This window comes from Ylistrum balloti, unplaced genomic scaffold, assembly GCF_031769215.1.
Source record: "Ylistrum balloti isolate Yb309-2 unplaced genomic scaffold, AGI_CSIRO_Ybal_v1 Utg370094, whole genome shotgun sequence".
NCBI classification, from domain to species: domain Eukaryota; kingdom Metazoa; phylum Mollusca; class Bivalvia; order Pectinida; family Pectinidae; genus Ylistrum; species Ylistrum balloti.
Genome location: NW_026782124.1, coordinates 153,852 through 167,145, shown reverse-complemented (window position 1 = coordinate 167,145; position 13,294 = coordinate 153,852). Strand labels below are relative to the sequence as shown.

At 34.9% G+C, this 13,294-nt stretch overlaps 1 protein-coding gene across 1 annotated transcript in view; it reads left to right on the top strand.

Moving 5' to 3' along the window:
* The first annotated feature begins 3,798 nt into the window (after positions 1-3,798).
* LOC132549971 (homeobox protein Meis1-like) overlaps positions 3,799-13,294 on the top strand; it is a 117,835-nt gene continuing 108,339 nt past the window's right edge. The window contains exon 1 of the mRNA XM_060213962.1: positions 3,799-3,957. The gene's annotated coding sequence lies outside the window, so the exon portion shown is untranslated. The remainder of the gene's footprint in view (positions 3,958-13,294) is intronic.

Genomic DNA, 13,294 nt, shown 5'->3' with positions numbered 1-13,294 from the left:
TATTTTTTTTTACAATAAATTGATAAATATTATATTTGTTATCAAAAATATCAAATACAGAAGGCTTATTTTAGGAAATTTCTAAATCTCTAAAACGGAAGCACTCGGATATTTGTTGCGTTCTTCTATAATTGAGTAATGAAAAATCAGTAAAATGTCACCATACATTATTCTCTGGTGCGGGTAAACTTATATTTCACAGGTTCGGAAGACAATAGGGCCGCTTGGGTTGCTACAAATAAGAAAAAATGTCTGGTCTTTGATGGAAATCAACGAAACTAACTTAGCGATGAAAACTCACGTTTTAACATTTCGTCGGTATGTGTATTCAGGTCTGTTTCAGTGGTCATGGAACGGAAAAGCATTAATTTTTTTTGGACTTGTATTCAATGCTAAGCCTAGAAGATGATAATAATATTAGTTAAAAATGCCTTGATATACCATGGAAATGGATTTGACAGTATGTGTCATCAAATCCAATTCCTTAAACTTGTATATAGTACTATTGTATATAGATATATGAAATTAAAATTTGTATCAAAAAGACCCTTAAAAACGTCGTTTAATATGTAAAGAAAACGACAACAAACTCATGAAACATGGTTTATTTGAAATTAATCTAGTTTTTATTTAAAGAGTATTTTTTAACTAAATGCAAATCTGTCGAATCTAACTATATAGAAATGCAGCCATTTATCACTTATTTTTGCTGATTATCGCTTGGCTTTGTGACGAGTTTCCTGTGTCGTATCAGAATGTGTCGCTCTTCGTTTAGCCTTATCGTCCGTTGGTAAATGACAGTAATTGTTTGACGAAAACTTGTGAAAAGATTAAGATATACATGGCAATACTTTTGTAACATTAATTCTGGTGCGAAAAAGATAGAAATAAAACATCCATTAGCATATCACTTTTCCGGATGTTTTAGAAATCTATTGATTTTCAGAAAGAATATAATTCTACTGTTTGTATTTTCAAAATTCGGAAATAAAATTGAACATATGAAGCGATAAACACATCTGAAAATATTTTTTGTTTTCTTATAATGTATTAATACATATACAACTTAAAACATAACCTTTAATTACGCCGGATTTACCAAACGTTCCGGCACTTATAACCAGTATTGACGTGCTTAAGTTTACTAAACATAATGTTATGAAAAGGTTGTTCATTTTGATGTCACTTTCCTTTGTAACAGCTTGACAGGCCGAACGCTCTCAGCAGACCAAAGCGGCTACGACGTATGGGCGTGGCTCCCTCTATGAACAGAGGGCAGGTGCCCCTATCAGGGGTTTGTGAAACTGACAACCAGGACCACCCGACATTCTCTAAACCTTTTAAATCAGTTCTTTAGGCAAACCTTGACGATAGATAGGTATTTATAAAAGAACTGTTTTCAATAGCTGTATTTTTGGCCATTTAAATTCTGCTTTAATTTATTCAAATATATTGATCATAATATTCGAAAATTTCAAGTCATAATACCCATAATTGAAGATGAGTTTAGTCAATATTGAATGTCGTACGTATGTGTGTATTTTCCCCATTACACAGCATGTTACCGCAATGCCAAAACAATACGGCTGACATGTCTTATATCCCAGAGTTTTAAAAATCCGGCAACTGAACATTTTCTTTTCTTCTCCAGTCGGTTTTTGCTTACGAGTTTCAATATTCTGCAATACAATGTAGAAACCAAGATGTCCAATTTGTTTATATGAAAGAGAATTCGCCTTTAAATTTGGAACTGTATATATATATATTTCAAAATGTATATGTATAAGTACTGTAATCACGAAGAGCGTGTGTGTCATAGAGACTCAGCATGATCTAAGTGTTTGCGTCCTACGATGGTCTAACGTTATATTAGACGAGATGAATATTGGCGTGTTGTTACCATAATATAATTGTTATTGTTTTGTGTTTCGATATAGTAAAATATATTTTGTCCTGGTGATAGAGAAATATAATTCTTTGTTGCAGCCAGATAAATCATGTCTCACAAGGACGAGGCAAAAATGAATCAAAAGACAAGAAGGGCGATAACTCTATATATTATATTTTCCGTATGGCAGGCAATAGATAATGTGTGGTCACTTTTGTTGCTAGATAAGATTGTTTACATTTTGGTTGAATGCTTTGCTTTTTTATATCTTTGTTTGAGGTTTTAGAAGATGTGCTGGCTAAAGACGGGTTCACCTGTAAATCTATGTGTATATATTCGAAAATTAAGCCCAGATTACTCATATACCTATATCCAACGTCACGAAGCAGCGTTTTTTTTATCTTTCACAAATTTTTTCTTTTTAAAAAAATGCGGTATTATTTTTTTTTCAGAAAAGAGTTCGACGGAGAGAAAGTTCTGTATCGATAGACAGAATTAATTATGCCTGTGTTTCCTCATTGTTTGACTATAAACCACTCGGATGTAGTATTCTATCGTTAGTTTCCTTTACAAAACCACCATAAAACGGACATAGTTTTAATCTGTTTTCGGCCATCTTTTAGTGTTTCCCCTGCCATTTTTATCTGTTCTTCGTCACATTTATAATGTCGTGTAACGATGGCTAGTTACAGAGAAGGCTGTGCAGTGTCGCTAAGATATCGGCTGGTGGCCGCCTTCCAGCCGCTGGAACCATTCAGCCCGCGCCCGCCAAACACACCAACAAGATTTGCATTGATTCCGGACATATAAACACTATATTGTGTGAAAGCACCAGAGAAAGTTTCTTAACCCAAACGTCTGCTCGCTTGTTCATGAATAATGGACATCGCGCCATTACCAGAGGGAAGGGAAATTCCTAGCTTTTAATGATAGATGAATATTTTATATACAGATGCGAAAACCGATTTACAAAACAATATTACACAAATAAGGATGATTACTTCCATCTGGTTGGCGTCATATCCGGTTTTTTCTTCTTCTTAACCACGCCCCTTCCGGTATAAAAAATGAACTACACGGCAATTACAAACCGGTCGGTTTTTGTTTACACTCGATAACATTACAATAGAAGTTCATACCTTCCAGCAGTTGAGAATAACGTGTCAACACAGGTTATATGCAGATACATTTGCACACGATTGATTTTCAATAAAAGGGGAAAAAATGGAAATATTTTATACCCAAACCGATAGATTCATTCACTGATAGCTCCCTTTAATTGATTTGGTTTTAGATGTAGTCAAAAATAGACAGGGTTATGAAAATTGAACATTAAATAGTCATTGCTATTTACTGATATTTAGAAACGTTGGCATCAATCAAGCTAGATATACAAAGTAAAATCGACTCCGAGAAGGTATACATTTTCCTGAATACCTGTGTACCGTTCACATTGACACTAAAACAAGAAGAAATTGTCATTTCCTTGAATGTAACTTGAATGTTCCCGAACAAAATAACTTTCCTGAAAACAATTTCTGTATGATCACCAACCGTTGGTAACACTACGCATACCGCTGTCGTCGGGAATATGGAGAGTGAGCGGGCAATCAAACTGTATGGAAAAACCTTCTCGACTCCAAACTCTATCTAAAGCGGAACCAGCGAACAATTTGTCCCTCATATCACCAATCGTAAGATTTTCCGAAACTTATATTTGTGGCAAAAATTGATAATGTTCCTGTGATGTTGTATGGGTAATTCAATGTCTGAGCAGAGCGTTGTATATATTTACAATTGTAATGAGAAGGCTTGACACCATCGCTCGGCTCCTCCCCACGCGGAGACTTACAGCATTTCGACTAGCTGGCTGGCGGTTCGCTCATCACTGTCACGTAAATCTGATAGAAAAACACAGTATCCATAAAATATTAGAACCTGTCTGACAGTTTCTGGTCTGTGTACAAGTCCTCTTGCAAGTTGACAACTGGGCAGTGATCCAAACTAACGATCACAATTAAAGGAATATAAAAATTCGAGTATTCATCCACTGCGTCTGGTATTAAAAGGTAAGTTTTCTAAAACTTCTTTCTATTTATCTTTTTGATGAATGAAGATGAAGTACTTTATTTATAAGAATTGCACGTGAATTTCTCTTTGGCGCTCGTTATTTCTCACGTGCCTTGACGAAATCGCCCAATCAAAAAGGTTCACTCAGACGGACGGATCACCTGATAACGAGGGTCCGGCACTGATTAAAGTCAGAAGAATCAGGTTTTTGTCATTGACTATGTAAGGTTGAGAGGGGCTCGTAAGACATGACAGGGGCTGACAGCACGCTCCTCCTCTCCTCCCTCTACGTATAATATTCAATATTTGTTGATCTGTCTATTTCAGCCCGCTTTTTCTTAGTAATTAAATAACTAAGTCCTATTTGACGTCATTGTTTATACAAGTTGACGTGTCGTATACAACACTTGGTGTCCGAAGTAGTTAGTCCGTACACAATTGGTGTCCAAAGTTAGTCCATACACCCGTTCTCATTCCGACAAGTGCGCTCGTTTTTACCCGTAAACCAAAAACACCCTCGCCAGTCATCAATAGGGAACATCGTGTTTAACGTGTCAGAGTAATGGGATCTGTCGAAATCTCAGACACAACTAGCCACACACTATAAACGGCAAAACTCCACAACCAAATAAATTATACCAGACCTGGGTTGAGTCGAAAATCTCGTTTTCTAGATTCACCATTAGTTATTTACATTTCTGTGCACGAAAAATAAATGTTTTACTGTAAGAACGAGACTCTACGTAATATAATTGATAATTGATCGGATTATTTCGGGGGTTTTTTAATGTGAAAAAAGAACCAAAAGATATCACTTAAAATGCTGAAATCTGTTCTAATAGGTTGTTTGAAATATTTATTTTTACTACTTTGAGCTAATTTGAGAAAGAAGAAAAAGGTAAATCTTTCTTTTAGTTACTATTTTTTTTTTTATTTCATGACGTGTTTTTTATTATAATTTTTTTTCAAACCAACCCTGTCACACACCGTTGGTATTTATTCCTCATTAAATTTTATAGTTGTGGTATTTTGTAATTCAGGCCGGTTGTTCGTACTGATAAGTGTTGAACATTAATTCTGCCTCTACCATAAATATAACGTGTGAGGCGGGAATCGATCATTGAAACAGGCAGCTCACAGATACCTTATCTGTGGTAGATAGATCTACCAAGTTCTTCGTAAATAAAACCTCCAGTTGACATTTGGAATAATTTTAATGAACTTTTCACTGCTCCGAGTCTCCTGATAACGGTTCTTATCGAATAAATGTGTCTCTGTCACAGTTCCGTTAGATCTCGTGCTCTTCACGTGCTGTTCGGCCGTTTTTCCTGATGTACAAAATATGACATTCGATTTTAATAAATGTTGTGATTTTAATGTTTATTTTACAGATCGATTACGCTTCAATAGGTTTGATTAAAATAATGTATTAGCATCATGGATATCGTCGGGGACCAAACTGGATTTGTTTGCTGGAAAATGTTTGTATTATATTCAGCAATCTAAAATATTTCATTTCAAGTGTTTTTGAAATTGAAACAAAAGGTATATTTATATAGATACAAATATGATTAATTGAGTTAAAACATTATTGTAATTAAACAGAAGCATGTTTAAAAGAATAGGTTCTAAATGATCACGTTTATTTATATACCTGTCCAGTAGCTAATTTTGGGATCAGTTTCTAAAGTCAAAAACAGGAAAATGTGAAGGCGGGACTAGTGGATTTTACTGAACTATTAAACAAGTTTATAAATATGATTGTGAATATGTCTAGATTTGTTAATAATCAAGTAAGAAAATATAATGGTGTTACGTTGAGGAATTTTCGACAAGGAAATCTTGACCGCTGTTAGGTATTACTTAATAAAGATCTATATATCACAGGGACATGGTAGTCTGTTCCATGTGTATTTGGCTCTGTATCCCGACATATGTATAACATTTTAGGGGGCTAGGTCAATATTAGACCAAATGATACGATATCGAGTATTGACCCCAGTAAGTACAATCATATTCTAAACACGTCAGGATAAATACTTATAAAACATTTTCTCTGGCCCCTGTGCTATAATGCTTGGTACTATTTGTACCTGAATTTGAGTTTTAATGAAGACAGTAGTTAAATGTCAGTCAGTATGGATATATACGTACACTGTAAGTTAAGGTCATTAAGAGGCATATGTACCTTCTATCAGAAACTCGTTATTTCTGAATATATATACTTCTCTCAATAAACATCTTCAGTGTTATTTACACGTGGAATATCAATAATTACATTGTACATGTGTATATTCTGCGTGTTTAATGAATGCATATCCGACAGGAAATGTTCCCTTAGGTAGCTGTGTCTGAAATATCATAGCTTTAGCTATCCCGGGGCTATCGGTGATCGATCACGACAGAAATTGATCTATCGATCTCCAAACACGTGATCCGGTTGAAGTATTTTCCTTGAATTGTATCCCTGTCTTCTCGCTCAAGGGAGGTCTGAGGATGATAGAAACCAGACTATCTCCTTCTTCGTTACACATACCCATCGGTCAGTCTTCATGGGGAAGGGGGTATGCCCGGGGGACCACAGGGGTCCAGCGTACAGGTGTTGTGTTGCAGATGCTGACAGACAGGTGATCACAGACAGAGGTGGTTCACATAGCGTATCACAACCGATCGCTCCAGCATCCCAACAGTCAAATGTATCTAACCGCGGTAAACGGTGCTATCGGCTTTCAGCGCTTGTTTGTCTTATGTAGCTGTGACGAAAAACAGACTTTTAATTAGTGTCATACGAATGGAGATATCGTTTTCTTGAAGGTGTATCCACATCTTTATTTGTACCACAGGTTACAGTAACATATGCCCTGCTGGTCGTAAACAAAGACTAGAAATAGCGCTAATATTTGGACTACTTCAGAGAAACAAATAGTAAATATCCTACAGTCCACTTGGATACAGAATACCACCCGTTCTGTCAATAAATCTCCGGTGATAACTATACTCTTAATCTCCATATCAAACAACAAACCTCACAAACATCTCATGAAAAAATGATAAATATTTACACTTCTATTTTTGCTGTGTGAATATTTTCATTCGGAAGTAAACATGGCTAACAATCCTAGGCGTGTCGCATTTGCCCGAGGGCCGGGTTAATTGCCCGTCCCTCTCCTCCATTGACCGGCCACTTAGAAGACCCACGCAGGTAATTCTACAGCAGTTCGGATGACGTATAAAGTGCTGTGATTTTTATTCTTGTTATCGTAAATCATGCACAAGTTTACTAGAGCGAGCTCACTATTAACGGAGACTAAATCAAGTGAATCGGATAACATAGCAATATATCAAAAACAGTCAACTCTATCTTAAACGCTCACAGACATAAACTTTCATTTGTAAATTAAAACTACACAAGTTCAGATTGAATCTTCTTAAATACATAAAAAAATCTCCCTGGCATTATTTGTTGCACAATTCAGACCCGAATTTTTATAAATGTTAATTTGAATCCGTCTTGTGACAGAAATCTCCCCGGGAATTATGACCCCGGCAAAATATCTATCCTATATTAGTCGTTTTACTTACCAGTGAATGACTGATGTCAGCCATCTTGTCTGTTTTGTTCACTTTGATAAATGAGAGAATATGTTAATGAGAAAATCCATGGAACATATTTTGTGTTTTACATTCTGAAATCATTTTTAGTGTAACACAATTGTATTTGTAGAATAATATATTTGCTAGCTGTTTTACTGTACAGGTTTTAAGCACCAGATCACTGATGTCAGGGTTTTTTTTCATTAGAATAGATCATATACCAACAGATTCGGTTGTCTGCATGTAATGAGAATTGAGACATTTCAGTAAAGAAATATCTTATGGAAATGAGTCGATGACGGCGACGATAGCGACGCCGATGACGGTGGTAGGGGTTGTAGGAGACTGGGTTGATTTACCAAACATTAGATCTAAATTTTTATATAGTTCATTTAAAATCTATGCTTAAAGAAGGATTTTATATAGGTTTCTTCAAAACAAAACAAAACTGATCAAATTATCTTGGATTCGATATTTTATTCTGATATTCAAAATTTTGTGTTAATCTTTGATTAGTTCAAAACAAAACGTAATTATAATAACATGTCATTATTACTTGTACACAAACCATGATTGACGTCACCAACTGGAAAATTTGAAAGATCGGTTCGTTTATGTACGTGACCTCATTGTATCTGTTTTGTACTTTTGCATTAATTATTAGTACTGGAGGACGGAGGAATGAAATAAAAACCCCGGGCGACAGCGTCTGTATCTGTGGTGTGAAGGAAATTTACATGTGTGGGTATTGATTTCAAGACCGGCATGCAACTCCAGCATATATAAGAGAATACTTATTTTGTGGGCGTGACCGTATCAGCCTCCTGAAATTAGTAGTGGGATGTCCTTGTTTGTCTAATTAGATAAATTAATCGTTCCCATATTTGGTTAAATTACAGCGTATATATAAAAACTCGAAAGAAACGGTTTGTTTTGATCAGAGCTGCGCGTCGTTCTTTTTTAATAAATAAGTCGATTGTATTCATTGACTTTAATTTTTTATACTATAAACGGCTGTGAATGTCATTTTTTAAAAATACACAATACTTCGTTTACAACTCAGCTGTTATAAAATTCTAATATGCATTAGTTCTACATTGAAGTACCTAGCGACAGATATTCAAACCCAGTCCACAGATATGTAAAGAATGTAGGAAACCAATCTTAGTCATACAAGTATCGTCCGTGCCCTCAAGATTGTTGATAAATAAAAGGATGCTATATTTACATATATAGATACACACCAATAAAAATATTTGACTAAAATTTTATTATATGTTGTAAAATTTATGATTTGTAGTCTGTCATATATTTGTAAATATTAGTGAATTTCTTTAAACATCATGAGGTGTAGATCATCTTGACTTGATTTGAATTTTGAGTTATTTTTTATGTACCGTAGAATAATGCCGACTATGTTATGTGATTAAAATATTTGTCATATCATACGGATGCTTCCAATGTAGGCATCGGATTGCTACGCTCAAAGTTTACATAACGAACTGTCACTTTTTCTTAATTGAGTTTTTTTATGAACAAAACGTATATAAATATATTACCTACACTTACATAACAGCTATCATGGCCTAAACATTCGTTATGGCTAAATTACGGTTAATAGGTCCTTTCGGGTGAGTCATTTCGTACCCGAGGGGACTGTAAGTCGAACGCCCCTAAGGTTATGAGTATCATTTGTGCGTTTGACACTTACACAAACTAGTGAATAGTGCCATGCCCTAAAAATGCAGACGATAAATCAAAGATGGGCACTATAGAATTTACAGCTATTAATTTTCAGTCGTTGTTTGTGTGATATTTAATGACTTGTTATGTTTTCTTGTCAATAAATAAAGACTAATAAAGGCAAATAATTTACTTACAAATAATTACAAATGAGTTATGAGATATGCCAGTACCACTATTAAAAATCGAGTTAATTTATATCCATTAAACTCTCCTTCTCCTCACATACACATAACATAGACAAACCGGGTGGTATTCGGGCTTTTAACTGCAAACCTGTCTCAAGCTTCATGTTGAGAACTTTCACCTCAAAATGACCATGCGACGAGACTGAATCGAACGCGCCGCTTATGGCATTGCGTGTTATAATAATGAACCATAGGACCCTTAGTAGCAAACACAAAGTGTAATGAGCAGGGAGAACCAGCTGACGACTCTTCACTTAATTGGCTCGATAGAATTGAATCATATGAACTGCAGAGTTTATCTTTTATACAAAGGCCTCAAAATAGGTGGGTGGGCCTTCGTGTCCTTTCGTGTCGACGTTGACAGAAAAAGCGGGGTTAAAATACTACAACTACCTTTGTTATGAGTTAAATTAAGAACTTTGTATTGCCGTGAAAAGAATGCAAAGAAAAAATACAGAAAAAAATATAATGAGACAAGTTCTACGCATTGATGGAAATGAACAAGTGAAAAACGCAACTGGAAATGTACACCGGTCGAAATTAACACCGGAGCATTAATCTGTCTCATACATCAAGCGTTACTCTGAAAATTACGATATTTACATATATATGTTCTCTGTGGAGTATTTTCATGGCACTAATCCTGTCCTATATTTACACAGACAATGTTTTTTCTCGTCTCCGGGAACAAGGAGATGTAGGATAATAAAACAGCTTACATAATTGGCGAACTCACTAAGACTGTTCAGATATGAACACTGGTACAGTTGCGTACCACCACCCTAAAACGCCGGTCCATCTAGGGTTACCGTAAACAGATACGTAATCATAGTTTAAAAGAATTTCAAAATTATTTTATACTAAAAAAGAGAATTTAACAGAGTCAAAAAGAGATTTCTATCTGCTATCAAAACCGGGGCCACACGTGGACGTAAATTATTTTTTAAAGAAATAAGTTGAATCAATTAAAATTGTTTACCTTGAAAATTTACTCGATCCTATTTAGAAATGAAATGGAAACTTTATGAAAAGGTCAAAATAAAATTCTGTATTGTCATAAAGGTCAAGCATGTCGAATAATTCCTCAAAGTATCGATTCATGGAACTTGAAAGATTTCCGTCTTACAAATCAACATTCCTTGAGACCTAACCTGAATGTTTAGTCGTTATTTATTGTTTGCTCTTACATAAAAAAAATTCTGAATTGAGCGTTTAGAAACATACTCTTAACCAACGTGATCTTAACATAAATCTCCAACAGCTTTATGATGGTCGCATATGAAATATAATACTAAAATGTTTCTTGGAAACCTAAACGGGTTGGTTTTGCAATATTTGGTTACAAACATTTTGAAATGTTCACGAAGTTTACAACCTTACTGTTTTTGCAATAGTTGTCTCTTTTAAAGTCAACATTCCCTTAACGAAATGATAATAATAATAATAAAATGATTAATTTTCAAGAATATTCGGAGCAGATGTTGTTGGTAAGCCTTGAGATGATTACACAAATTCATTATAATTCTGCGTTTCCAAAAGGCATTCAATACATGTTACCTGCTATTCTAACTACATAAAAAACTATATATAAGAAATGATTTTTTTTTTTTCATTTTAATAAATGTTTCGTATTTCCAAGAAACTTATTAAATACCGGCTCAAACTGCGTCCGTTTTGGGCTTTAGTTTCCGAATTCTAAATGCAAACCATAAGTACAAACAATCATGATAAAACGTTATCTTTCTTTTTTACAGAATTAGCACAACAATGCATTCCGTTTTACAATATCCGTATCTTCGTCCAAAAAAAATGTGACTTTTTTTCGGTACATTGATTGTGCTGTCTCCGTATTGCTAAATGCGCTGTATTTGCATTGTACAAAATGAATTCCATTTCCGTTGTACTAAATGCGCTCTCGTTCTCTTGTACTCTGTTTCTTGTAGTAAATATATTTTCTGTCCCTTTTGTAGTAAATGTGTTGTATTTGCTGTCGTGTTATGTGTTCGGATCACACTAAATGTCATGCTGGACGTTTTAAACCCGATTATATGACGAGAATTTACGTATCACACCGTCCGAACAGTCGAGTGGTCAGTTGGTGATTTAGCGTGACAGAAAATCCACATTATGTAGTTCTTAGGGCCGGAGATCTGAACGTGATGGCTATCAACCTAAATCAAGCAAGTTTAATCAAAGGCAATGAACACATCTTACTATTATCACGTAGCACATGCATGCCCTCAAAATCAGCCTCACTCTGACTGACGCTCAAGTTGCTACTTTTCCGTGTGTCATCCTTGAAAATTTTCAGCCACAAGATCACCGGTATTTTCACAGGGTTTTAAATTGTAATCCGGAATAGCGTTTTCAAATACTTGTACTTTCAAGCAATTGATTGTCAGTTTTTTTTCGCAGTTGTCTGATAATTATTCAGGCAGACTGATATCCATATATCATAAATAAAGCTAAAGATAGATTTACTCAACATTATTGTTACCTAGAATTTCATTTAAAGTAGGGTTGGAAGTATCCTTAAACGAATGTAGATTCGACAAATAATATCAAAAATACGTATTAATTAAATATATAAATATCACAGGCGGTTTTATATGAAAACTTAAAAAAAACACGAAGAGAGGGAAAATAAAGCAAAACAAAACAAAAAACAATAACAAAAAAGTAAAAAATACAAGAAACAAAAAACAAAACAAAAAAGCAGGAAAACTCCCCAAAAAGACAGCTGACGCGTTTTGCCCCTTAATTTGAAAATACTTTGTACGATATAGTGATTGTTTAATAGAAAAAAATGAAACATCGATTAGAGTAAATGGATTCGATAAATTATCTGACTCAGGAAAACATTTGATATGTGTTGATGTTTTTTACAGCAAACACAAGATATGGAAGATAATCGAAAAATATGGCTTTTTTTTACTGAAACAGACGACCTGTTTTACATGTCTTTGTCTGTAATATAACTAGGACTTACATACAATATATTATGACTTTTTCAGACCCGTGCTATCGTTGTTTTTGTCATAGTTTTAACCTTCAATGATACCAGAAGATCAAACCACAGTAACATCTCCATCAAGATATGAACTATCGTTTGACAGACCAGGAACGTGATGTACGTTCCGTATATTTAATTTTTTTTTTCAATATTTAAATGCTGTATCAAACAAATAGTTAAAGAGAAATGTTGTTCTATGGTATATATGTATAAACTGGTATACATACTTGTATATATATATGATGTAGATAGTTATGTGATGTACACATACATACAGCTGTGTATTTAGTATTAAGGTATTACCTACATATCTACCGGGAAACAAGAACGACTCGGGGATGTTATAAACAGGTGCAAAATGAGTTCATATTGTCATTCTCATTCATTAACAGTTGACAGACCATTTATTATACAGCTGAAATTTATACTCGTGTCACTTTTCGGCTCGGATGAGTGTATTAAATACCGCCAGAAATCGCCAGGCCTACCTGCGGGCGATTCACCTGAGCCATTCCTTTTTAACGAACTGCCCCGAGCAATATATGTTGTAACGGACTTGATGCAAATACCTTTCGTTACGGTCATACACACGAAACATCGCCTGCTCGACATAGTCCTAATATTATTCATATAAAGTACTATCTCCAGGACAGAAATCCAACGGAGAAGAGAGGGAGAGATAGAGCAGGAGAGAGAGAGAGAGAGAGAGAGAGAGAGAGAGAGAGAGAGAGAGAGAGAGAGAGAGAGAGAGAGAGAGAGAGAGAGAGAGAGAGAGAGAGAAAAATACCCTCGAACAAA